The sequence below is a fragment of the Hyperolius riggenbachi genome, chromosome 3 (assembly GCF_040937935.1).
Source record: "Hyperolius riggenbachi isolate aHypRig1 chromosome 3, aHypRig1.pri, whole genome shotgun sequence".
Taxonomy (NCBI): domain Eukaryota; kingdom Metazoa; phylum Chordata; class Amphibia; order Anura; family Hyperoliidae; genus Hyperolius; species Hyperolius riggenbachi.
In genome coordinates this window covers 150,127,293-150,153,987 of record NC_090648.1, presented here as the reverse complement: position 1 = coordinate 150,153,987, position 26,695 = coordinate 150,127,293, and the positions used below count along the sequence as shown (strand labels likewise).

At 43.7% G+C, this 26,695-nt stretch overlaps 1 protein-coding gene and 1 long non-coding RNA gene across 6 annotated transcripts in view; one reads left to right on the top strand and one right to left on the bottom strand.

The window, feature by feature from the left end:
• IGF1R (insulin like growth factor 1 receptor) overlaps positions 1-26,695 on the bottom strand; it is a 287,658-nt gene that overhangs the window by 213,176 nt on the left and 47,787 nt on the right. The gene's annotated exons all lie outside the window — the stretch shown is intronic.
• On the top strand, positions 13,587-22,380 carry LOC137563099 (uncharacterized). The gene is made up of 3 exons (XR_011030247.1): positions 13,587-13,659; positions 14,979-15,034; positions 22,293-22,380. It is a non-coding gene; the product is annotated as an uncharacterized lncRNA (long non-coding RNA).

Genomic DNA, 26,695 nt, shown 5'->3' with positions numbered 1-26,695 from the left:
ATCAATTCAGCCATCTATATATTCATCTCTTTAAAGTTTGCATGCATCGAATCCTTTTTATTTGTGAATCTGCAGAGTGAGCGATAGACACAGGGAGCTGAGCATGTGTGTGTTTACTGGTACACAAGGCCCCTCAGACTGTTATGCAAGTGTTTTGGTCCACCTATGTATATTTCAGCCTGCCAGTCAGGAGAGATAGAATTTCTCCCTGCAGCTTGGATGGCAGGGATGTCAGCACAGACGACTCTCTGATGATTCTGTACAAACGGGAAGTTTTTTTTTTCTGTGCTGGCTTGCAAGTTATTTTAATCTTTGCGCTGCTACAAGGGCCAAGCAGATGCTGCAGATTTTGGCCGGCTTTGGAATTCCATCTGATGCAACGCGGCAAACACCTCCAGCAAAAGCTGCGCGTGATATTCCAGCCGAATGCTACCCCGTCCCGCTTATATATGTACACACACTAAAATTATTACAGCCAGGCCCTCAAATAAACCTTCAACACCACCTAAATAACCAAGGCTTCAAATGAGTCTAATCAGCTTAGCAGCAGGCCCGAGCTAGCATTATATCGTGCCAGTCACCTAGATACAGCCAGACGTGGAACACCGCCACATAAAAAACTATTCATCTATAAGGGGAAAGCAATGGCACAGACGTGTGAGGCATGCAGTGCTTCATCTCCCAGTGATCAGGCAGAATGTGTGTCTACCCTCACTTGTAGGTCACCATATAATTCTGAGGTAAGCGTCATTTCCCCAGAATCATTCTCTATTAGTCTGAGCCATAAGCCAGGGAACATTAGCTCCTGTGAGTGACTGATAACTGAAGCCTTAACCACTTGAGTTCCGGCAGTTTCTGGCCCCTTAAAGCAAACCAAAATAAATGTACACATGTCATACATACCTCCCGTGTAGTCTGCTCATCGGTCTCGTTCTCCTCTCCTGTGTCCCGTTTGTTCACTCTGATTGACGGAATTCTCAGTTTTCTATTTTAAAAATGGTGAGGACCCTTTAACAGCTTCCAGGTCAGCACACTGTTAAACTGTAATATTAACAACTGGAGCCATAGGGAAACATGGGCATTACCTTGCACATCAGTTCTTTCAGCTATAACTGACAGCAACTGATACATAACTGACAGCAATGGATATATATTTCAATTCTGACAAAATCGTAAGAAGAAAATGGTGAGCTCCTGAGAGGAACTTACGGTGAGGTAAGTATGTAATATTCATTTGCAGGTACATACAGGTGTTTATTTTAAATATCTTATTTGGTTCAGATTGTACCAGAGCTGTTGTAAGTAAAACGTTTTATACATACCTGGGGCTTCCTCCAGCCCCATACGCACGGATCGCTCCCACACCGCCATCCTCAGTCTTCTCGCAGCTCGGATACCGGGTCCCCGCACTTCCGGCAGTCGGAACCAGTCTGACGTAAGGGAAGTGCACGGTTTGCGTACCTCTCCAGCAGCCGCGGGAGAGATCCGTAGAGGGTGCACTTCTCCTGCATAGACTGACGGAAATGCGGGGATCCGGTATCGGAGCTTCAAGAAGGAGGACGTTGGCGTGGGAGCGATCCGTGCGTATGGGGCTGGAGAAAGCCCCAGGTATGTATAAAACGTTTTACTTACAACAGCTCTGGTTTCCTTTAAAGGGGTTCTGTGGGGGTTTCTGAGGAGAAAAATTGCCACTTACCTGGGGCTTCTATCAGCCCCCTGCAGCGGTAATGTCCCACGCCGTCCTGCTCCCATCCGCCGTTCCCCGCAGCCGGCACCGGGCTATTATTCGTCTGTCACACAGACGAATAATGTGTGCTGCCGCGCCTCCGCTCGCGTCATCTGAGGCTTACTGCGCAGACGCAGTACAACGTTTTCTTGTACTGCGCTTGCGCAGTAAGCTTCCGATGACGCAGGCGGAAGCGAGCGGGTGCACGGCCACTGTAGTTGAATCCCATGCCGCGCTAGACCGGGGCTGGCGGCGGAGAACGGCAGATGGGAGGAGGACGGCGTGGGACATTACCGCTGCAAGGGGCTCATGGAAGTCCAAGGTAAGTGGCAGTTTTTCTCCTCAGAAACTCCCCACAGAACTCCTTTAAGGACCAGAGACTGCTGGTACAAAAAAATGGGGCTCACCAATGTCCTGCCCATCATTCTCTCATTGCTGAAGCTTGCTATGCCGTCTCTATGTCCAATAGAGCTCCATGTGCTGGTCATTGGTTCCTGACCCCTGTGATCAGGGTGCTCATATTGATCACAGTGTCAGGAGCCAATGAAATCGGCTCCTGACTGGCTCAAAGAGCTCTGCTGTCATAACAACGGCAGAGTGAGGGGGTTGCAGTGGCAGGAGAGCTGCGCGATCGATTGTAGCGGCAGGTCCCTGCCAACTAAACCCAAAAATGTAGCAGGCGAATTGTGAAAGCAATAATGTTGGGGGTGGCACAAATCACAGGAGCTGAGTAGCAGCCTGGGCTCCTAGCCTTTAACTGTACCCCAATGGCCATCAATGAAGCAGGCTCAAAGAAATAAGTACAGTAAAGATCTAAAGAAAGCTGGCCATACACGCTAAAATTTTTCTGACAAACTTGATCACTGATCGGAACTTCCAGCAATCTATAGCCCTAAGTTATTCAATTGATTGCTTTTCCACCGATTTTGTGCAGCTTATCCATTGAAATCCAGATTGTACATGCAAGACGATCTCACTGTGATACGAGTGGGGTTGGACCAGTGTGGGATCTATTGCTTGCTGTTTAAAAAAAAAAACAACTCAAAACCAATCACAATTCCCAACAATATGCTCCTAAATTTCATATATGTGTGTTCAGCCTGGTGCAAATTATACATATTATCTTTGGAAATTAACTTTTCAAATTGAAAAATACTCTGTGTAGTTGTGCAACTAACCATTCAGGCTTAAGACCTCCAGTGCCTGAGTAGTTCCAGTAACCTCTACTTCCTGTGACTACAGATTCCACCTTTTCATGTGGACGTTTTTACTGTCATGCAGGGATTCTGGGAAATGTAGTCAGCCACATTTTGTTCTTCCTATAATGATCCACCCATCAGTTGCAGCCAAAAGCAATGGATAGCAAGTTGTACTGCAGATCCTGGCATATTTGGTACATAGACAAAGTATTTTGTTCAGCACTTTAGTTGTATATACAGTTTATATTTTAGTATCACCTTGACTATTAGAATTTGCTTTGTTTAATTTTGGATTGAGGGTTTAATCAGTAAACTATTAAACTTTACATCTGAAAAGCATGACATTTATGTACAGCTAAATCTGCTGGCCTAAACTACAAAATTTACAAGTACAAAAAAAAGTGTCTAATAATATAGCCAACTATACTGTAGATGCTGCATGAAGGCTACATGCAGCATCTCAGAAAATGCATTCGACCGCAGCGTTTGCGCAGCGGACAGAAATCGACAGAAGACGTATTGAGATGAACGCTCCCATTCATCTTGATACGCAACATACTGGATGTCGGCAGTAAACGTTGGGACCAGACGCCGTCAGGCATTCGTCTGAACCAAGTGTTATTTAGAAAGGGGTGGAGGGGAGAGACACCCCCTCATCCGAATCAGTTGTATTGATCGGAGATCCTTCCATAGCAAGACCGGACTCTTGTTTTTCCAGAACCTGCAGGGACTAGCTGCCTGGTGATATCCCTAATGACAGGCTGCATATTCTACAAATCTATAGTAAACAGGAAGCTCCACTAATGCACACGCCATACAAATTACTGACTCTCCTCATGATCAATTGCCTCTTTTCTTTCCCCTTATGTTACAAATGTATTACTGAAAGGTCATTTTAGGCAAACTGTGTTTAAAGTGAGATTGTTTTGATACAAGAATGTAAAGTGGGGTCATTCAGATACAGGAAGAGGAACTGAAGTTGTGTGAGGAAAGAGAAATATGAGCTGCGTTAACCCTTCTCAGCCTAGGCAGTAATCTGCACTGGGTGGGGAGTTTCGGTGAACTGAGACAACCCATCTGTTCCGTGTATCACACCCTGACTGCAGTCTGGAGCCGTGTTTGGGCAGAGGACTGAATCTCACTGCTTTGTTCACACACGCATTCCTTTGGGATGACAAGCACTGCCCACTGGGTTTCTAAGGGTTGGGGCCTGTGGGTTTTTTAGAACTTTACCCACTCCCCCCATCTGTTCCCCACTAGAGTGACTAAGCTGACAAAAATGTCAGGCCAATTATAAATTGCTTAACCCATGTCATACCAGGTGGACGCATACTTAGCAAACAAAGCTCAGTGTTTTGTTTTGGCCTTTTGTTTTTTTACACATCCGTTAGGGTGCAGCCTACATTAATGAGTGCACCTCAGTTATGCATGAAATACGCAGGTATGCCACACAGCCTGACAAGAGAAGCCTCAGGTAAATGCCTCAACTTGTCAGAGAAACATCCAAAGCAACTGCACCTCACAGGACATTAAACACTGTGTGATGTAATCATGCGTACCTGCAGTATATCCCGGCTACCAGAGATTGTCCCGAACCCACATACTGTACAAAATGTGACCAAAAATACCCTAGGAAAGAGGTCTGTTACTGCTGCATCTGTATGCCAGCATCATGCTGAGACAGACAGAGGATACATTTTCAGCAAAACCACAACACTGTCGTTTCCAGGCTGCCCTGTGATGAAAGGGAAAAAAATACAAAATGCAACAAGAGAGGATATGTAGCTGCACAGGTATCATGAAAAAATATAAATCCATCTTGGAGACAGATGTTTATTAGTGTGTAGCGCAGGAATTGTTTTCTTACATGTTGTACTGATGTAATCACAGTAGACGTGCTGACATATGTTTACATAATGTATAGATAAGACAGAACACATACATTATGGTGTCACAGCATAGAGTACACATAGGTAAAGGTGACCATACATTAACTGATGGCCACCCGACGTGCCCAAAAGGGAGATCCCTCTCTGATCGGCATGTGATCAGAGCAGTGTTCTCCACAGGCTCTTTTAGCCGGGTGCTCCACCCAGCTGGTTTTGGTGAGCACCCGGCTATCATCACTTCACCTCCTCCTCTGCTGTAAGCTGAGTTGTGCAGGGAAGCGTCGGTCCTGCATTCTCATCTTGCCCCACCCAGCTACTTTTTCATGCCACCCAGCTGGAAAAAATATCTAGGGAGAACACTGCAGAGGGATCCCTTCCTGCCACACAATGCCAAAAGATGTGGTGCTCGGGGATGAAGGTAGAATGGCACAGACCAGAGGTAGGACACCCGCTAGATGAGTGAGTGGCAAGTGCAGGGGCCCCAGTAGAGCATTAATAGTTACAGGGAGGCCTGGGGTGCTAGTCACCAGCTATAAGCCTCTATGCAACTGGCTACTGACGTGCCACCACATCCTTTTGAGTGAGATCTTCTATACCAGAGTTCCCAAACCCTGTACTCAAGGCCCAGCAATCACAGGTGGGGTAATTAGTGTTGCAGCAGAGCTGATTAACTACCTCTGTGGCTTTATACAAAACATGTAGTGTTGGTGGGCCTAGAAGACGGTTAGGGAACGCTGTTCTATATGATGCAATAATTGTAATAATTTAGCCCAAAAATGTATAAAAATTGCGATTGGTAGCCATGTTAGGGCATTGCTCTCCGGCAGATTTGATCACAGTAATCAAATTTGCAGGGAAAAATCAATTAGTATATGGGGACCTTAAGATATGATACCTTAAATAACATATACCAGAAAATGTGGCCAAATTGTCACAATACCCGATGAAGTGGGCCAGAACTGGGAAACGTGTTGTAACACTCCAATTAAGTTATTTAAACAAATAAAAAAAATAAGTTAAATCATTTTTGGAGGTAGGTGCAATACTATTTGTTATGTTTACGTTGGTTCCTACCCATCTCAAACAACAGGTTTTATACAGGCCTTACAAGGCTGTTAAACCAACCCTGCAATTGTTGCATAACACCAATCCTTTGCTCACTCCACTAACTAACCATAAAATGGAGAATCCTTTTCAAAATTTGCATACTAACAACCAAATCTCTACACCAGGCTTTCTCAAACAGGGTTCCCTGGAACCCCAGGGTTCCTTGAGGACTCTGCAGGGGTTCCTTGGCATTTTCCCCCATCGTGGGTGAAGTATATTAGAGCACACTATAATAGGTAGTACTGTAACAAGAAGCACTAAATTGGGGCATCAGGAGATGGTATAATGAGTGGCAGTATAATGGTGGTAGTGAAATAAACAGCCACACTTACTTTTAAAGACCACGCCTCCTGTAAAATAAATGCAGGGGTTCATCGAGACCAAAAAATTGTTTGCATGGGGTTCCTTGAGATCCAAAAGTTATTTGCAGGGTTCCTCCAGGGTAGAAAGGTTGAGAAAGGCTGCTCTACACAATTTAGACCCCGGATACCTAAAGGATTTGCTGCAACTGCGTCACGCCTCCCACAACTTCAGATCAATAGAATACCTAATAGCTTTGTCACCCCCAAGCACACTTCAAAACCAGTGGAGCCAAAGCTGTCATGCTGCCCCAACCCTTTGGAAATCCTAGCCACACACCATCAAGACAGATCCAACCCTGGAGGCATTTAGTTCAAAACTAAAAAGCCACTTGTTTAGTCTGGCATTTATGATCAGATTACTTCTTCCCCAGAAACAAATCTCTAACCACAACTATGTACTGATCTGAGATAAGTCTATGCACCGAGTCCTTTTGAGAGAAAAATGCTTTACAAATGTTTTGTTGGTCATCTTGGATCAAATGCTTTAGGTTTTATTGATATTTTTATCAAACAGAAGTGTTGTAAATTATGAAACTCACTAAATCAATTAGATCGATTTAAGACGTTCCAACTGTTTTTGCGGATTCTCTTACAATTGTTAATGAAGACTGTAGAATCTACACGTGTGTGGTGATTATAAGCCCAGTATTGAATACACAGCAAGACAGAAGAACTGAGGTAAGGAAGCGATCCCTGCTATGAAGGAAGTGCCTCTGCATGCACTTGCCTAGCAGGGTGGAAAATAACAAGGGCTGACCCATCCACACAAGCAGGAGAAGCTCTCAGAAGGTCACTTGCAGTTCAAGGGGTGTGATGGTGGTTGCAAACACCAGGCGAATGGACAGCATCCTGAAAACCAGGCCACTCCTCCTAATAACAGACAATTCATTGACAAGGAACAATACACATGCAATACTGTCAGTGCTTGGTTTCCTACCTCTGTAATCAATTGCAAGTTTTGAGAAGAAAACAGCTGTCCTATGTGCATCACTACATAAGTAGAAAAAGAACACCTAAATCAAATTAGCTTTATTTAAACTGAAGAGCCTTTTTTTCTGCCGGGGAAAGAATGCATTATGGCTTTCAAGGCCATGGACACAATGGAGGTGATTTAATACAATCTGAGAACAGTGAAGAACTCAGGCGATTTTGCAAAAAGCCCCAGGTACGTGTTCCCTTTAAGTGCTCATTTAAGGGTATGAACGCAGCTCAGCTTTTCCCTGACACATCAACACATTTATTATATTCTAGCTTTGTGTGGGACTATTTATTTCCTCAATTTAACCAGCAGTGTAAATGTAGTTAATGAAATAATCTAGCAGGATTTACAAACACTACTCAGCTTTCAGTCAGCACATAACTCCATGCCGCACTCAGTATGGGGTAACAGGTGAGATAATGGCAGGCATTCCCGTTGCACAGACAATATAGGCACACATTACATTACAACAGAATGGAGTCCAGAAAGCAGACACATAATTCCCAGTCCATACCCAGGCAGATGGCTGCATAAAGATGCCCTTTCCCCAGTAGAGAGGCAGGAGAGGAGCTGACAATAGCCGTGGATGGACTCAGACATAGCAGGGCCAATGTACTTGCTTTGGACCTTGCAGCACCCCTCTGACTACACTGACTGTTCATCTATCTACAGCAAACTCTGCAGTAAAGATTTTCTCTTTTTTTTTTCTCCCAAACGATGAACTGGTGTCGCCGTGAGATCTAAAAATAGGTACTGCAGCAAATCGCAGACACTGGATGTTGGATGCAGCAGCCACCACGTGCTCATTTCACAGCCTGTATTTACATTGCTGCAGTAGCCTCATTGTGAGGGGCATCCTTCTTATTAATATGGCACAAGCCTCTCCACTGAGTGTCTGCACCATGTTAACTCACTAAGGCCAGGTTTACACTTGTGGTGGACTTGTGGTAGCTGCAAAACTAGAAACTGCATATGCCAGGCAGTTTTCCTGCGGTAAAGAGGTGGCTACACAAGGTGTTTAGCTGCTGTTACCACTACCACCGCTGCACACCCCGATGTGGAATACCGCTGTGGCTCACAGACAGTGGTTGTAGGAACCACATACAAAATGGTCAAAGTATATAAGGCCCCTAGGGCTTGTCTGGCCGCACATGTTAAAATTTTGCTGCATTTAGAAAACCGCAAATGCATTACAACTACACTGCAAATGCTGAACTGTAGTACAAATATACTTTAGCTGCAAAGCACATGTACACTGGTTCTAAAGCTCACAAGGCTTGACAAGCTTAAAGGGGAACTGAAGAGAGAGCTATATGGAGGCTGTCATGTTTATTTCCTTTTAATCAATACCAGTTGCCTGGCAGCCCTGCTGGTCTATTTCTCTGCAGTAGTATCTGAATAAAACCAGAAACAAGCATGCAGCTAATCTTGCCAGATCTGACTTTAAAGTCTGAACCACTGAAACACCGGATCTGCTGAATGCTTGTTCAGGGGCTATGGTTAATAGTATTAGAGGCAGAGGATCAGCAGGGCTGCCAGGCAACTGGTATTGCTTAAAAGGAAATAAACATGACAGTCTCTATATACCTCACTCTTCAGTTCCCCTTTAAAGCTGCAGTAACATGTAGCAACCAGATCACTGATGGAGTGACACTAACAGATAACAACTAGTTGGTTGCTATGGCTTCCTGCATTTAAGGTCTGCTTTATCCCATTTATGGGCCACTCAATGTAAACCACTGCCAAGCGTCTACAGCTGTAATAGGGTTAATGTAATTTACTTGCAACCTAAACTGATTTTTTTATAGGATACAGGAAGCAGGGTAAAGGAGGGAGTGTGTTTTTTAACCCTTTCCTGCTATGGGCGTGCTCTATAAAACTTCCTGGCAGGAGTGAGAAGCAGTGATGTAAGCGATACAGCGCGTCCAAGCATAGAGAATGTGTGGATCGCACCGCGTTCTCTCCTGCCTCTCTGCAGTCCAAATGAAAGTCAGACAGAATCCTCCCTCCCTTTTCCCCACACCCCCTCCGCCCCTTCCCCAAACCTGCGTTCATTTATGATAGCAGATTCTTCTACATGCTGGAATGGCAGGCAGCTTCCTCCCAGCTAGTAGCATATGGCTTACAAGTCCTACATGAAAACGCAAACCCTGACTTGCTGTTCCAGAAACCTTCCAAACATTTTGATGTATTCCAAAATGTAGCAGTAGTTGGTAAATATACATGAGGGAAGCATGAATTCTATATACAGGCACACACGTCTAAATGCTACAGAGACCTTTCATGAAAAAGGAAGTATACTTGCCCATAACAAGTAGAATTCGTCTTCCAAGTGCAGATAAGGATGACTGCTTAATTCTTATTGGTTGCTAAAGTCAACAGTCATTTTACTTTGCTTAGTTTTCATAGCTCATACTTCATCTCCCTCGCCACCTCATGAATCACAACTCCGACATGGAACAACTATTTTGAACACTGTATAGCCCCCAAGCAGAACACTTTTGATATCAATAGAAAACAAACACCAGAGCTCCCCAGAGCAATCAGGGCTTTTACTTACCGGTATATATATTCTAGAGTTACAAAAGGAACAGAATCTGGCTTTTACAAGGCAGAACGATGAAGGAAGCTCAGATGTGAGATCCTGCAATTGCAGGTGTGGGCTTAGGGTATGACATCATCATATAATGCTTTTATTGTCATATAAATCAGCTCAGACCGTAGCATGGTCCCAGGGTGTAACTATATCTCTTCCACTCAAGTGCAAGTCACAGGCTGTCCCCTCATGCAATCATGTACCAAAGGCTTCTTAAGCTGTAGTCCTATTGCACTGTGGTGCCATGTGTCAGGTAATGGGGGTCTATGCAGCTACTAATCACTGAGGTGACAAGAGCATCAAGCAAGGAGAAGAAACCACTGCAGCTTATGTCTTTATAGCCAACTCGAAATGGTACCAAAGTTGAATTATTTAGTGTCTGCGCAGTAAAACCGACACATGGTATGAGAAAGCCTCTCCTTTGACTAAATTGTTTTTCCGAACAGCAATAATGCTAAATGAGATCAGCAGCTCCAAAATATCTCAAGCATAGCAGGACGGCAAGCTGCAAGGTGTTTTGTTTTTAAGGGTTTTCAAATAGAGTAAAATCTCATAAACATGCGGTATTTTTGTTGTCAAGGAGACGATCATTCGTAAACAAGATTGTCCATTGCTCAACTGCCAGGAAAGTGAGCATTGCCTGATCACCAGTCTCCCCTCCCCGCCTCTCTCTGCAGCTCACAAAAGCCTCATCTTCCTGAGTTCCTGTCCAGTTCCTCCTTGCTCAGTGTGCTATAAAGAAGTAAACCATTCTGATGAGCCATATGCTCCTCACCTTGCACTGCATGCAATAAGAAGCCATGTATCATGCTTTTACTTAACCCTTTTAAAAAATACACTGGGTACAGTGTGGAGAAGAATAAATCCATCATTTTATGCTAAACAGAGGGACACTGGACAAGAACGTAACACTGCTTAGGTGCAATGCTGGTATAAGACCACTATCACAAAAAAAACCTGTGTGATTTAAAACGAAAAAAGGAAATACTGACATACACTTCTACCACAGGAAAAAGGATACACTATACATTATCTTTTCACCGTCATTTGCAGTAGGTAGTAGAAATCTGACTACAAATCTGACTAGTCCCTCTCCTCATGGGGGATTCTCAGTATTTCCTTTATTTTTCAAAAGCACTCCCTGGAAAGGACTCCCTGAAAAGGATCCATACAAAGATGTCAGCTGGCCTCCCTACTCACTTGCACACCATTCTAGTGGTTGGGCTGAGCAATTGCCATTTAAGACGGGATTTTGAACATAAGAAAAAAACTAAGGAACCCTCCTTCATGAGAACATGGACTAGTCCAAAACCACAGGGAAAGACTGGCTTGTGGCTCACAGACTATGATAAGGTAATGATGAGGTAGGAGAAGTTGATTGGACAACCCACAGGCTGCTGTACTATCAGTCAAGTTGCATCATATTTTTGGCATAGCTTGTCAAATCTACAAAAAAGGGTTTTTTTCTCAATACACAAATCTTTGTGAATTGAAAATGTTGTTACATTTCACCCAGTATGTATCATAAAAATGTATGCTTAACAGAGAACTTTTAAGGAAACTAAGCACCACTTTTTCCCTGTAGTTTGTCCTGGTTTCTAATAGCTACAGGAGCTGCCACGTCCCCTCTCCCCTTCTAGCTGCATTTATTTATCCAGGAGCAGGTGTGAAGATAGCATCTGTGACTTCTCTAAACTCTTTAAAGCAGTGTCCTATTCCTCCTCCCTCCCCCCCCCCCCCCCCCTTCATTTTTGTTTCTTCTTGCTATTGTGCACAATAAAATAATTACATCAGTCCTTACAGTCAAGCAGGTCTCAGAAGTATTGTAATAAAACTCTCTATTAAACTTTTAAATGTGAAAAGGTTTGTTTTTTATAAATTAGCCACATTGTTAGCAATTTTGCATTAATGTGCTATTACAAAAAATCTGTAATGAAAAAATCTCCCCTGGGGGGTACTCCCCTCGGGTGGGGGAAGCCTCCGGATCCTATTGAGGCTTCCCCATCCTCCTCGGTCCCACGGCGGCAGGGAAAATCCTCCCGGAGCGGCGGCGATGTAAATATTTACCTTTTGGCTCCAGCGCAGGCGCAGTATCCGCTCTTCCCACGGAGATAGGCGAAAATAACTGATCTCCGTCGGGCCGCTCAACTGCGCAGGCGCAAGTCTCCTGCGCAGTAGAGTGGACCCAACGGAGATCGGCTATTTTCGCCTATCTCCGTCAGAAGAGCCGCAACAGCGCCCCCGCTGGAGCCCCGAAAAGGTAAATATTGAACAGGCTGTTGGATTTGTCGCCTGTGCGTTCCGGGGGCTGCAGCGAGACCGCCTTGGGACACAGGATGACGGGGGAAGCCTCGATAGGGTCCAGAGGCTTCCCCCTACTGAGGCGAGTACCCCCCAGGGGAACTTTTTTCAGTACAGGTTTTCTTTAAGATGTCATAGGTGCTAAAAATGGTGCTTGGTTCACTTTAAGGCCCTTTTAAATGGCTTCCTAGTACGTAAGCTATATAGTAAAGGTAGCCATACACTGGTCGATGTGCCATTAGATCGACCAACTGACAGATCCCTATCTGATCGAATCTGATCAGAGAGGGATCGTATGGCTGCCTTTACTGCAAACAGATTGTGAATCGATTTCAGCCTGAAACCGATCACAATCTGTTGAGCTGCTCCTGCCGCCCCCCCTCCCCCCCGTATACATTACCTGAAGCCTGGTCCCGGGTCCTCTTCTCCGCGCTGCACCGCATCCCGCACCACAACCCAGCGTACACTGTGTCACTCTGTGACCAGGAAGTTCAAATAGAGCGCCATCTATTTGAACTTCCTGGTCACTGGAGTGACACAGGAAGTTAATGTACGCTGGGATGGAAGCAGGAACAGAGCGGTGCAGCGCGGAGAAGATGCCCGGGAGCCAGCGTCAGGTAATGTATACCTGTATCGGATCGGCCGCCGCTAGCGAAACGCTCCCTACCTGCGGGTGATCGACGGTAATTTCCCGCACGGCTCAATCGACGGACCGATCTGATTTCGGGAGGAAATCTGATCGGTGGGTGCGTTTAGCGTGAACGATTGGCAGCAGATTCGATCCCAGTGATCGAATCTGCTGTCGAAATGGCGGCAAATCGGGCCAGTGTATGGCCAGCTTAAGAGATAAGTAAGGCCGGCTGTACACTGCAGAATAAGCTGGGCCGTCTATAAATGAAATAACGGAAACATTACAACATTAGGACTACAAACAAACGAAAGAATTGCACAGCCTCTGCAAACTAGCAAGTAAAATATTTGATGTATCTCGCTAGGATTTAATCTGGGATTCGATGTAGTAGTATTCCCCCAATACTTGTGTTTTATTTTACAAAATAAGAGCAGTAAGGTCAGGGAAGATCAGTCTGAGTGGAGATGGAGCCCCCCTCGTGAGAGACTAATTAAATCTTTTCCTGCAGCCACAATAAAAAGGAAAAAAAAATTAGATTCTAAGAAACGTTTGGCAGAGGAACACACTGTTTTAAAAGCAGAGATAGGAGGAGGGAGAAAATTCATTCATTGCTAATATACAGCACAATTTAATCAGCAACAAATGCTGGCAGGGAACATATAAAATGTACTAATTAGCCGCTAGCTTCAGGTCTTGGAAAACCTTCCTGTGTCTGGGAGGCGCCTGATCTCTGCCATTCTCAAGATTGTTGAACACATTTTATTAGCACTCTGGTTATTGTTTTATTTTTTTATTTAGGGTTTCAATGGAAGCAGGGAGGAAAGCTGAAAACTGTGAACACATGAAGCACTGGCAACATATCCCATTAGGTTTCTGAATTCTCCTATATATTAAGTATAAGGTTAAAGTGGACCTGGGCTCTTGCACAGGACAGAAGGAAAACACATCCTGTATGTATTTACGGTACAGAGTTTAGCCGGTCTAATTCTCCTTATCTGTGATTAATCTCAAGTTGTAATTTAATCCCTCAGCTGTATCATCTGAGAGGCTTCCTTGAAAGCACAGGATGTTAACGTATGCCTGCTTCCATAAAAGCAGGAAGTAGATACACTGCAGATTTTATTTTTTTATTTTTTTTGCAGGATTTGTATCAGCTGTAACAAAGAAATGTTTCTCTTTAAAGGTTAATAGGCGGTTTCTTATCTCTTTAGAGCAGAGAGGAAGTTCTGAGTTCAGGTCCGCTTTAATATACTGTAACAAGGAAAATTTCCCACCTGGCATGGCTGTAGCAACGCTGATTAGAAGCTATGGGTGCATACACACATCCAATTTTGATTGGCCAATTTTACCACTGCCTGTGTATGAATATTACAACTTGACAACTTCCCTACACAATCTATTCATAATATGTTCAAAGTATGTTTGCCCTCATACTTCATGGATGTGGTAAACTTGGTCAGCGATTGGTCAATCAAAATTGGATGTGTACAATGAACACAGGTGCCAAAAGTATAAGATTAGATTAAATGAGCTTAAAAACCAACTTAAATGGCAAAATTGAAGGAGGAAGTGGTGGTCTTACCTCCCTCAAGCAGACACGACAAGGACTGCGATTCAGACAGTCAAACACATTTATTAGCAACTCCAAAAAGAAATGCAACGCGTTTCGCAGGTTCAACCCCGCTTCATCAGGCAAGATAGGGAGGGTTGAACCTGCGAAATGTGTTGCATTTCTTTTTGGAGTTCCTAATAAATGTGTTTGACTGTCTGAATCGCAGTCGTTGTCGTGTCTGCTTGAGGGAGGTAAGACGGCCACTTCCTACTTCAATTTTGCCATTTAAATTGTTTTTTTAAGCTCATTTAATCTAATCTTATACTTTTGGCGCCCCTGTTCATTGTATACAATTTTGAGTCCACCCTTGGTGGAGGGTTGCTACCCTTTCTTCCTGTCTACAGAGAGCGACTTCTTAATCCTGAGTGGGGTCAGGACAATCTCCCCACCTGCCTTTACAGTGGTTGCCTGCTGGTGACCCTGACTTGTGAGTATCTAGCAACACAAACTTATTGCCACCTTGTCCAGTACGAATTACACTATTGGGGCTCTTGGTGTTCCCTGTTTTTATCTCTTTGCAAAATTGGATGTGTGTATGCACCTTATGACTTTTTTTTAACCCTTGTTGTGTTCCAGCAGAAGAGTTCTGCACCCACTTCCTCTCCCAGGGATTGGATCATCAAGAAAGTGAGGTGAGATACCCACAACATCACAGCCACGGAAAAACTTTATTTTATAGTAGAAATGAAGAAATGTAAGAAAACCTGATGTTTATATTGCAGCTAGGGTTTCTAAAAACTACTGGCCATAAGGGACAACCTGCTCAACATGGGGCCCAGAGAACAATACGGCTTGGTTTACACTACTTCCGTGCATAGCATACATTTTGTCCCCTGGGCTGGATTGTAAAGACTGATGTCAATGGATTCCAGGGCTGTGGAGTCAGTACAAAAATCTTCCGACTCCTCAGTTTCTGAAACCACGACTCCGACTCGAACTCCGACTCCGGGTACCCAAAATTGCTCAGACTCCGACTCCTCGACTCTGACTCCTTAGTCTAATACTTAACAGGGCTGTGGATTTTGTACAAAAATCATGCGACTCCGACTCCTCAGTTTCTGAAACCACAACTCAGACTCCAACTCAGACTCCGGGTGCCCAAAATTGCCCCGACTCCTCGACTCCGACTCCAACTCCACAGCCCTGATGGATTCTACGTGGATGTCAATGGATCCTACGTGGATGAATGGTTTCTAAAAACTACTGGCCACAAGGGACAACCTCCTCAACATGGGGCCCAGAGAACAATACGGCTTGGTTTACACTACTTCCGTGCATAGCATACATTTTGTCCCCTAGGCTGGATTGTAAAGACTGATGTCAATGGATCCTACGTCATTAATAGTTCACACATGAGGGATCCAATGGATCCGATGTGGTCAGCGAAACACAAAGTCCTGACCTGCACGATTTTTCCTGACAAGTGGATGTTTTTTCCACAAAAGCTTAGGGGGCAACAAATCCGCCTCCAGACTCCAAACAGACTGTGAGAATCCGCTCAGCTGCCTGCGCAGGCAGGCAGCCTTTTGACCATTGTTTAGGTTTGCTTGCTGCAGGACTCTGGAAAGGAGACCTTCTGTCAGTTGTGCAGCTTGTGTTGCTGAGGGATTTGCATACATTAGTCATGCAAATCCCTTACCTGCCTTCTTTTGATGACTGGCACTATAAAAGCATTCTGCTCCCAGAATGCTTTGCTGGACATTTCCCTTTCATGGTCTGTTCCTGATGGACACTCCTGGAGTGTCAGCCATTCCCGTTTGTTAAAGTTATCTTAGTGTAATTCGTGGGAATGCACTAAGCAGGTTCCCTAGTGCAGTTAGGATTGCATTATCTGTTTTGCCTGTTCCGTCTGTCTTGCGTTTGGATCGCACAAGCCCTAGCGTTAGCGGCTGGGGATCCTTCTGATTGAGTCTGGATTGTAGGTTGGAACAGCGGTTGTTTCTGCCTACCTCATCTGTTCTGTCTCCTGGGATCGCGCTAGCCACTTTTCGCTAGCGCTGTGGATCCTTCTGTTCTGTCTCCTGGGATCGCGCTAGCCACTTTTCGCTAGTGCTGTGGATCCTATCTCTCGCTTGTCCCTGTTTTCGTGTGTCTGTCTTGTCTGCTACGGACGCTTGCTGGAGGCTCGGTGAGGTAACCGTTAAGCAAGCGTTCGCGTCCTCTGTTTCATGTTTGTCTGTCGATGGTTAGTTAGGCGTGCTTGTAAGCTATTGTGCTCATCACGTGGAGACCGCGCATAACCGCGTGCACTGTTGCGAATGAGTGCGGTGTTCGCGGTTAGCTAGCGTTTGTTATTTTCCGTATCTCCTCATTGTATGATTTGCTGTGCCTTTTCTACCCTTGTGCGCTGTCCTGCTCTGTCTTGTGTCTCTATCGGCAATCGCCAATCTTGTGATTGCGTTCCCACTTTGTTTCCGCTGTTGTGTGTTCACTGTCGCTGGGTGGCGGCTAGTTTGGTGCACACACATACATCCTGTCCCTGTGCTCTTTCTCTTTAAGGGCTCTTCAGCCCAGTTTATCGGGTTCTGTACAATTCCAATCTGGCATCTGTGGCTGTGCAGCGGCAGTGTTCGCCTGCACTCCACAGCGCCATCTGCCGGTGGGAATTGCCCTCTGCGGGTGCATAGCACCTAGCCTGGGTTTCCCAAAATCATACGCTGGTGGAGGGTTTTCGTTGTGTCAGTGCGCGTCTTGTGCGCTGACCACGAAAACGACCCCGCCACCGTTACACACACACAAAATCATGCCTGCAGTGTATTTTCAATAACGGACACTCTAGTGGGAGTACTACCATTGAAATGCAATGGACAGTTCTTCATTGGGAAAAATGGGTAAGACAATGGACACAAAAACCTACTAAAAGGGCATATAATAGGCACTGGGCATAAGGATGTGTACAAATGCATGAAGATTGTCATCCCTAGGGATTGGAACTAAAGCCTTCAGGCAACAGATCAGGGCCAAGTGCAGTGTTATTATTATTATTATTTATTGTATTTATAAAGCGCCAACATATTACGCAGTGCTGGACAATAGATAGGGATACATACAATATTTAGGGGTGACATACAGCAAAATGACAATGCCTGAATACAAGAAAGACCAGATCATGCAGCACAGTATGAGTACAAGGTAATGCTTAGTCACTGGAGGGGAGCATGGAGATTAGGCAAGTTAGGTTCACTCAGAAGCATAGCATGGGTTCACAGTAATGGAGGTGCATGATCAGGTAGGACACAAAAGGAGGAGGACCCTGCCCAAAGGCTTACAATCTAGAGGGAGAGGTAAGGACACGGAAGGTAGGGGAGAGGGGACCAGAGTTCAGCTGTGGGTTTAGAGCACTTGTGAAGGGTAGTAGGCCAGAGTAAAAAGGTGAGTTTTGAGGGCTTTCTTGAAGCTGTTGAAGGAAGGGGCTGCCCTAATGGGTGTAGGTAGGGAGTTCCATAGTGTTGGAGCAGCTCTTGAGGCAGTACAGTTTCTTCAGGTGTTCTGTTGCTATGAACAATAATAACAATAATATTTTATGGCACTTTTCTCCCTGGGGAGATGCAGTCTCAAAGGCTAGGGAAAAGAGGCAAGTTTTTAGCCTTTTTTTAAAGTTGTCCAGAGAAGGAGCCTCTCGTACTGATTGTGGAAGTGAGTTCCATAGAGTAGGGGCTGCATAGGAAAAGGCCCGAGCACCAAATGTTAAGTGTATCCTAGGAATAATCAGCTTCATCTTGTTGGCAGAGCGGAGGGTGCGTGGAGGGGCATAAAGTTCCAATAGATCCGCTATGTATTTGGGTCCCATGTGGTTTAGAGCCTTGAATGTCAGCAGGCAGATCCTAAAATTGATTCTCCATTTTACTGGCAACCAGTGAAGAGTTTGCAGTACTGGGGTGATGTGTGAGCTGCGGGGGGCATTGGCTAGGAGTCTGGCTGCAGCATTTTGTACTAGCTGTACGGGGAGCAGAATCTTATCTGTAGATCCGATGAACAGTAGTCTAGGCGGGAGGATACAAATGCATGAACCAGGGCAGGTAGGTCTTCAGCTGGGACAAGGCGTTTGCTTTTCGCTATATTTCTTAGATGAAGGGAGGACAACGGCGCAGCATACAACAGAGAGGCTCCCAGCAGGAGGGGAACAATGGGTTGGGGTGTTGCCATCATGCAGGATCTCCAAGCAATGTTGGGGAATACCTGTACACATATGCTTGATTCTCAACTGAGACATTTCTGAATCGTGCACCTAGCTTAAAGGCCAGACCTGATAGATATAATCCCTCCCCACTCCATCCAAATCGAAAAGTAAAAACGTACAGTAAATAGAAATGTTCTACACTGAATATGTGGTTCTAAAGTGACATGGCCTGCTATTTACTGTTGTAGCTTTGTAGCAATCATCTGGGCCAAACAATGGCTAATGTATCAGTGTTCCTCCCAACTCCCTTGTGAAAGTGCCCCACCGGGCTGATTTTCCTGACCACACTGCTATCGCACCCAATTGTCAGAGGTGAAAGGTGGTTTTAGTTTCGGTCTATGGTTGCCAAGCCTTATAAAGTTGGGTACAAACTATAGAGGGACCAATAAAGCTTGTACACACTTTGGGGAAAAGTATATAAACTTAAGAGATTTGGGGCCACTGGAGTTGCACTTTAAACTCAGGCAGTATATCCGAGTAGTGAAACGTACACCCATTGACTGTAGAATACACAGAACCCCAATGTGATGCATCTGCAACCTTCCATTTGTACATCTGTACAGACGGATGCCAGAGCAGGAAATGACTGCCAGTGAAATATTATTACTTCAGAAGCAGATGATCAATTACAGCAGTACAGGACTAATGGATAGGAAGCAACCCTATTAGGTTTACCTAATGCAACTTTAAGTAAAAACACCATAGCAGTGTGCAAAAATATTGCTTCACAGAGGTGTGGGCAGATGATACAACATTCAAGATCCAGACAGGCACAGGGTGCACTGATAAGGATCTATAGTAAACACTGTAAAGGTGGCCATACACTGGTCGATTTGCCATCAGATTCGACCAACAGATAGATCCCTCTCTGATCGAATCTGATCAGAGAGGGATCGTATGGCTACCTTTACAGCAAACAGATTGTGAACCGATTTCAGCCTGAAACCGTTCACAATCTGTTGTGGTGGTGCTGCTGCCCCCGCCCGCATACATTACCTGCTCCGCCGGCGCGACTCCAGTCCCCCGGTCACCGCTGCTCTGTCTGCGCTCTGGTCTCCAGGTCCGGCATGCCTCACTTCTTCTAGCCCGGCAGGAAGTTTAAACAGTAGAGGGCGCTCTACTGTTTAAACTTCCTGCCGGGCTAGAAGAAGTGAGGCATGCCGGACCTGGAGACCAGAGCGCAGACAGAGCAGCGGTGACCGGGAGACTGGAGTCGCGCCGGCGGAGCAGGTAATGTATGCGGGCTCTATTGCGTCGGTCGTCGGGCACTCGAACACCGCTAGCGATGCGCTCTTTACCAGCGGGCGATCAACGGTTATTTTCCGCACGGCGCGATCGACGGGATCGGACGAAATGGATCGAAATTCGGCGTGTAGCGTGAACGATTGGCAGCAGATTCGATCCCAGTGATCGAATCTGCTGTCGAAACGGGCGCAAATCGGGCCAGTGTATGGCCAGCTTTAGTATGGCTCAGGAATAATGAACAAGTGTACTGTATATCATTAGACCTTGTTCACACTGTCTGCTGCCCTGCATTCTCACAGACTAGACAACAGACCCAAAACAGACAGATCATAAAAGGGAGGCACCGATGACAAAGTCTCTGCCTGAAACTCCCTGTTCTATGCCACTTTGGGTGCCAGTCAGAAGGAAAGAAACGGTGAGGGGGAGCAAATTACCATGCAGCATTATTGCACACTGCCAGGCAGCTTTTTAAAAAACATCTTTAATGTGGAGGATCTAATAATTACATAACAAGTACAAAAGATCACAGTTATGTGCCCAGGCCCACCTCAGATAAAAATGCCACCCACACATTCCAAATATCCCATTAAAGCGGTATCGTCACCATAAAAATCAAATTTCAACAGCAACTGGTCTGAGTGTATTAAGCGATAAAGATGCTAATCCTGCATTCAAAACTTTTTCTGCTGTTATGATTTGGAGTTATCACATACTTAAGGAACACTGGCCCTTTAGTAGTCGTGCCAAAGAATTGCATGCTGGGGGTTCTTTTTATCTATAATCTATTCCTCCTCTTCCCTTTATTTCCCTGTCAGCTTCTTATCTGAAACCTAATCCCCTACTCACTTGTGTTTACAAGCAAGGCTGAGGCGACTCAGCGATTGGAGGAGACAAGAAAAAAAGTAAAGGACAGAAATGACATCAGGAGGTAGCCTTAACTGTGGGCAAAAGACATGGCCCCCACCAGGAACAGAATTCTCGTAATTTACTATATAACATTCACTGAAATCAAAACGTGGACAGTATAATACATGTGTTATGTAAGTAGGTCAAGTATTTATCTACTTATATATGTGTTTTTTTTCCCTGGCATAGTATGGCTGATCCTACTGCTTTAAAAACACTGTTTTACTGTATTTCCTGACCTCAACAACCCATAAAGAAACTCCGCCCCCACAGGAAGGAGATGAACCCAATACAGGATGTTGTCATCAAAACTCATCCCCGATCCATAAAAACAAACAGAAAATGCATTGAAACACAGATCATCAGACACAACAACGGAAGACCAAAACGGAAATCAAAGGATTACAATGCATCCATTAAACATAAAGTAACGGTCAGGCATAATGTGAACCTTGCCTCAGGGCTATTTAGACAGACTGATAATAATGTATAGCCAGTAATTAACATAGGAACACTTAAGATAGTTCAGGGTTAATGTCTGGTACACACAATGCAATTTCCCATCAGATAGACGGGTCGAATTGATTATTTCAAACAGGTTCAAACTGATCTCCGATCGTTTTTCTGATCGACTTTCTATAGAAGTGATTGGAATATAGATCAGAAAAAAAACTTGAAATCAGATCGGTCCTGTTGGAAATAATAGATTTGACCTGTCCATCTGATGGGAAATTGCATGGTGTGTACCAGGCATAAGAGTTCACCATCCATGGCCTATTCTGTTTGACACAGATTATTACCAGGTATTGAAGGCAAATTATAGCGTGTGTGTGTGTGTAAACGAATGACTGCCATAATCAAAATGATAGCCAATTAAAACAATCCAAATCTTTCAAAATAATAATGATTCTTGCAATGCAATAAGTATTCAGCAGGATATCAGATTAGGGAACCAGGTCACCAGAAAGCTCATTTGTTCCACCACCGACCAGACTGAACACCTAGTGTACCTTGATGACCTCGTTCCCCAACAAAGCTCCACCCAGTCTGATGTACAAACAGGATGACACAACTTTCTCTTTCTGGGCCATGCCGATACAACTGCACAAAGCTTGTCAGTAAACACTTCTCTATAAGAAAGTCTGAGAAATAATGGAATCGCATGACAGTGTAGTACTATAGCACAGCCATGGCTTAAAGGTATCATGTTTGGTAAACAGAGATGACAGGTTATTTGAGCATTACTAAAGATTATGTTGCGCCACAATAACAAAAGTGTAACAATGCCATAAATTCAGACAGAAATCAATAAAAGGCAGGCTGTTCTCACCCAACTGTACACTGACAGTTCAACAGCATACAAGGACAGTATTATCAGGTCCAGAACAGACTTCCTCCAACAGTGATACGTGTACCTGGGGGAAACTATGCAGTAATTTCATGTAATATTGTACATTCAGTTATTATTATTATTACTCCAGGAATAACATTTTTCTTTATGTTATTTGGTGATGAGTCACATTGTACAAGGTTTCTGAAACATATTTCCACTTTTTCAGGCTAATACATTCCTAGTAGCTACTGCTAACATTTCAGCCACATAGACAGTATGTTGAGCAGAAGCCGCTATACCAGACCAGAGCAACCTATGCACATGGATGGATGATGAAATAAAACTGATCTGAGTACCAAGGGAAGTCTCACAACTAAGGTAGCTGAAGGCAGCTGGGAGACCTATTACTTGTATACATTAGGCCACTGAAGTACGTAGGTACCTTAAAAAGTACATGAAGTCTCTCAGCGCCCCCCCCCCCCCCCTTTTTTGTTTTTTTAATCTGACTCCCTATATACAGTAGTTTTGATTTATAGAGGTATGTCTGAAAACCTGTTAAACATGTAAGTTAGTATCTCTAGTCTACCTACCCGAGCCTAAAACATGCTCACATCTCTGATAATGTTTTTTTTGGATCACACTGATTTAGGTCAGCATCAGGTGCTTGAAGGGGGTAGCTACCCTGCAGGGAAAATAAGCCAAGCTCCCCCATTAGTTTTCATCCCTTCAGTCCCTCATGCCTGTCCTCTCTTCATTATTTATGATGTGTGCGTGTGTATAGAATATATATATTATATACAGGATCTTCTCAAAAAATTAGCGTTATAAAATAGAGTTTATTATTTTCTGTAATGTACTGATAAACATTAGACTTTCATATATTTTAGATTCAGATACACACAACTGAAGTAGTTCAAGCCTTTTATTTTTTTAATATTGATGATTTTGGCATACAGCTCATGAAAACCCAAATTTCCTATCTCAAAAAATTAGCATATTTTATGCGACCAATAAAAGAAAAGTGTTTTTAAAACAAAAAAGTCAACCTTCAAATAATTATGTTCAGTTATGCACTCAATACTTGGTCGGGAATCCTGTTGCAGAAATGACTGCTTCAATGTGGCGTGGCATGGAGGCAATCAGCCTGTGGCACTGCTCAGGTGTTATGGAGGCTCAGGATGCTTCGATAGCGGCCTTAAGCTCATCCAGAGTGTTGGGTCTTGCTTCTCAACTTTCTCTTCACAATATCCCACAGATTCTCTATGGGGTTCAGGTCAGGAGAGTTGGCAGGCCAATTGAGCACAGTAATACCATGGTCAGTAAACCATTTACCAGTGGTTTTGGCACTGTGAGCAGGTGCCAGGTCGTGCTGAAAAATGAAATCTTCATCTCCATAAAGCTTTTCAGCAGATGGAAGCATGAAGTGCTCCAAAATCTCCTGATAGCTAGCTGCATTGACCCTGCCCTTGATAAAACACAGTGGACCAACACCAGCAGCTGACATGGCACCCCAGACCATCACTGACTGTGGGTACTTGACACTGGACTTCAGGCATTTTGGCATTTCCCTCTCCCCAGTCTTACTCCAGACTCTGGCACCTTGATTTCTGAATGACATGTTAAAGTTGCTTTCATCCGACAAAAAGTACTTTGGACCGCTGAGCAACAGTCCAGTGCTGCTTCTCTGTAGCCCAGGTCAGGCGCTTCTGCCACTGTTTCTGGTTCAAAAGTGGGTTCATGCTTCCATCTGCTGAAAAGCTTTATGAAGATGAAGATTTCATTTTTCAGCACGACCTGGCACCTGCTCACAGTGCCAAAACCACTGGTAAATGGTTTACTGACCATGGTATTACTGTGCTCAATTGGCCTGCCAACTCTCCTGACCTGAACCCCATAGAGAATCTGTGGGATATTGTGAAGAGAAAGTTGAGAGACGCAAGACCCAACACTCTGGATGAGCTTAAGGCCGTTATCGAAGCATTCTGGGCCTCCATAACACCTGAGTAGTGCCACAGGCTGATTGCCTCCATGCCACGCCGCATTGAAGCAGTCATTTCTGCAAAAGGATTCCCGACCAAGTATTGAGTGCATAACTTAGCATAATTATTTGAAGGTTGACCTTTTTCTTTTAAAAACACTTCTCTTTTATTGGTCGGATGAAATATGCTAATTTTTTGAGATAGGAAATTTGGGTTTTCATGTGCTGTATGCCAAAATCATCAATATTAAAACAATAAAAGGCTTGAACTACTTCAGTTGTGTGTATCTGAATCTAAAATATATGAAAGTCTAATGTTTATCAGTACATTACAGAAAATAATGAACTTTATCACAATATGCTAATTTTTTGAGAAGATCATATATATATATATATATATATATATATATATATATATATATATATATATATATATATATATATATATATATATATATATATATATATATATGAGACTTTTCTTTGCTAACAATGTTCTATTAATTATCTGTACTATACACACATTTCGTTATATCATAAGTTTTTTGTTCCCTTCAGTGTCACTTTAATGCCTTCAGAGGATGCTTAAAGGACACCTGAACTGAGAGGATTATGGAGGCTGCCATATTCATGTCCTTATAAACCATTCCAAATTCCTGGCAGTTCTGCTGATCTCTTTGGCTGCAGTAGTATCCTGATCACATGCCAGAAACCAGCATGCAGCATGCATCTAAAATCCAAACTAGATTACCGTAAATCAGACAATCCTTTTGTGTTACATGAATAATAAGTCAGACTTCAGTCAGAAACATCTGATCTGCATATGCTTGTTCAGGGTCTAGGACTAAAAGTAGTAGTAGTAGAGGTAGAGCATCAGCAGGACTGCCAGGCAACCGGTATTGTCTAAAAGGAAATAAATTGCAGCCTCGATCACCTTCTCTCAGTTCAGGTGTCCATTAAAGGATACCCGAAGTGACATGTGACATGTGACATGATGAGATAGACGTGTATGTACAGTGCCTAGCACACAAATAACTATGCTGTGTTCCTTTTTTTCTTTCTCTGCCTGAAAGAGTTATATATCAGGTATGCAAGTGGCTGACTCCGTCCTGACTCAGACAGGAAGTAACTACAGTGTGACCCTTACTGATAAGAAATTCCAACTATAAAACACTTTCCTAGCAAAAAATGGCTTCTGAGAGCAGGAAAGAGATAAAAAGGGTAAATAGTTCATAGATTTTAGCTCTGACATACTTTAATGAATGTGTCATTGAGCAAAAACAATAAAACCGTTAAAATGTGAAAAGTAGATTTAAACATAAAATAAAACTGGAATATCTTAAATTCATTTTTAGGAGAAGGAAGATAGATACAATTGTTTATTTCATTCGTTTATTTTCGCTTCGGGTGTCCTTTAAGGGCTGTTTCACACCAAAATAGCTTTAAAGAGCTTTTCTGATCACCAGCAGTTTTTATTACTATTTTACACCAGGAGCACTTTTCAGCAATTTCCCAGTCGCTAGCGTTATGACTCTTGGATAATGTTAAGGGCTCTGACATAGGAGACCAGGGTTCGAACCTTGGTTCTTCCTGTTCAGTAAGTTAGCACCTATTCAGTAAGGAGACCATAGGCAAGACTCCCTAACGCTGCTACTGGAGTGATCAGATTTAGTAAAAAAAACAAAACACAAAACTATATACGGTACGTAGTATTTTTAGTATTTTCAGGGCGATTGTGATTCTGTAGAAAATATAAAGAGAAAAAACGTTTTTTTGTTTTGTTTTGTTTTTTTACACAATTTTAAATTGCTTGTTAAAAAATCTCAATAAAAAAAAAAAAAAATCACTCCAAAATTATTCATCGCTACTGCTTTTTGGTGTGAAACAGGATAAGGGTTGGCTTACACTACAAACTCTTTTCCAAGCACCAGTGTGATTTAAAAGCGCTTGCTAATGTAATGCTATGTGAGAATTCTTTAAAAAACACATGAAGTCAGAACATACACATAGCATTACATTAGCAAGTGCTTTATAAATCGCTGGTGCTTAGAAAATCGCTCTTGACTAGCCCTTACTAATTAAATTCAGCCAATTACCGGTATAGAGGTTTAATTAACCAGCTGCAAAATAATTGTAGAGCAGCTACTGGGTTTGACTTGCTCAATCTCAATTCAGTGGAATTTGCAATTAGGAGAATGTTTTGATTATGACTACTGATCACAACTACTGTCTGAGTTTCAGTTGTCAGCAAATTTCCCACACAGCAACTCTAAAACAATGGAAGTGGCAATGGTGTGAAGGAGTGCCCTCTGTGGACACACACATAGCAGTTACCATTCTACCACAGCAAGCATTTGTGTCAGGCAGGCAGTAGCTGCAAATACATTTCTGACCTGACACATATTTTGCACTTTCACAGTGTTTCCAGCGAGGCCAAGTACTGCTATGATTGCATATTACAGTAGCTTAGTGGTGCTTTGAGGGAATCCAATGTTTGCATGTAACTGCCAACAGGCCAACCATTTCATTTACAACCACTTTCTATATGAACAAAATGACTGTTACAAACGAGAACTGCTGTGACAGGGGTACAATTAATCTTTTACCTCGGTGCCCATATTTGTTGTTCGGTTCCTGAAACTTGGATGGTT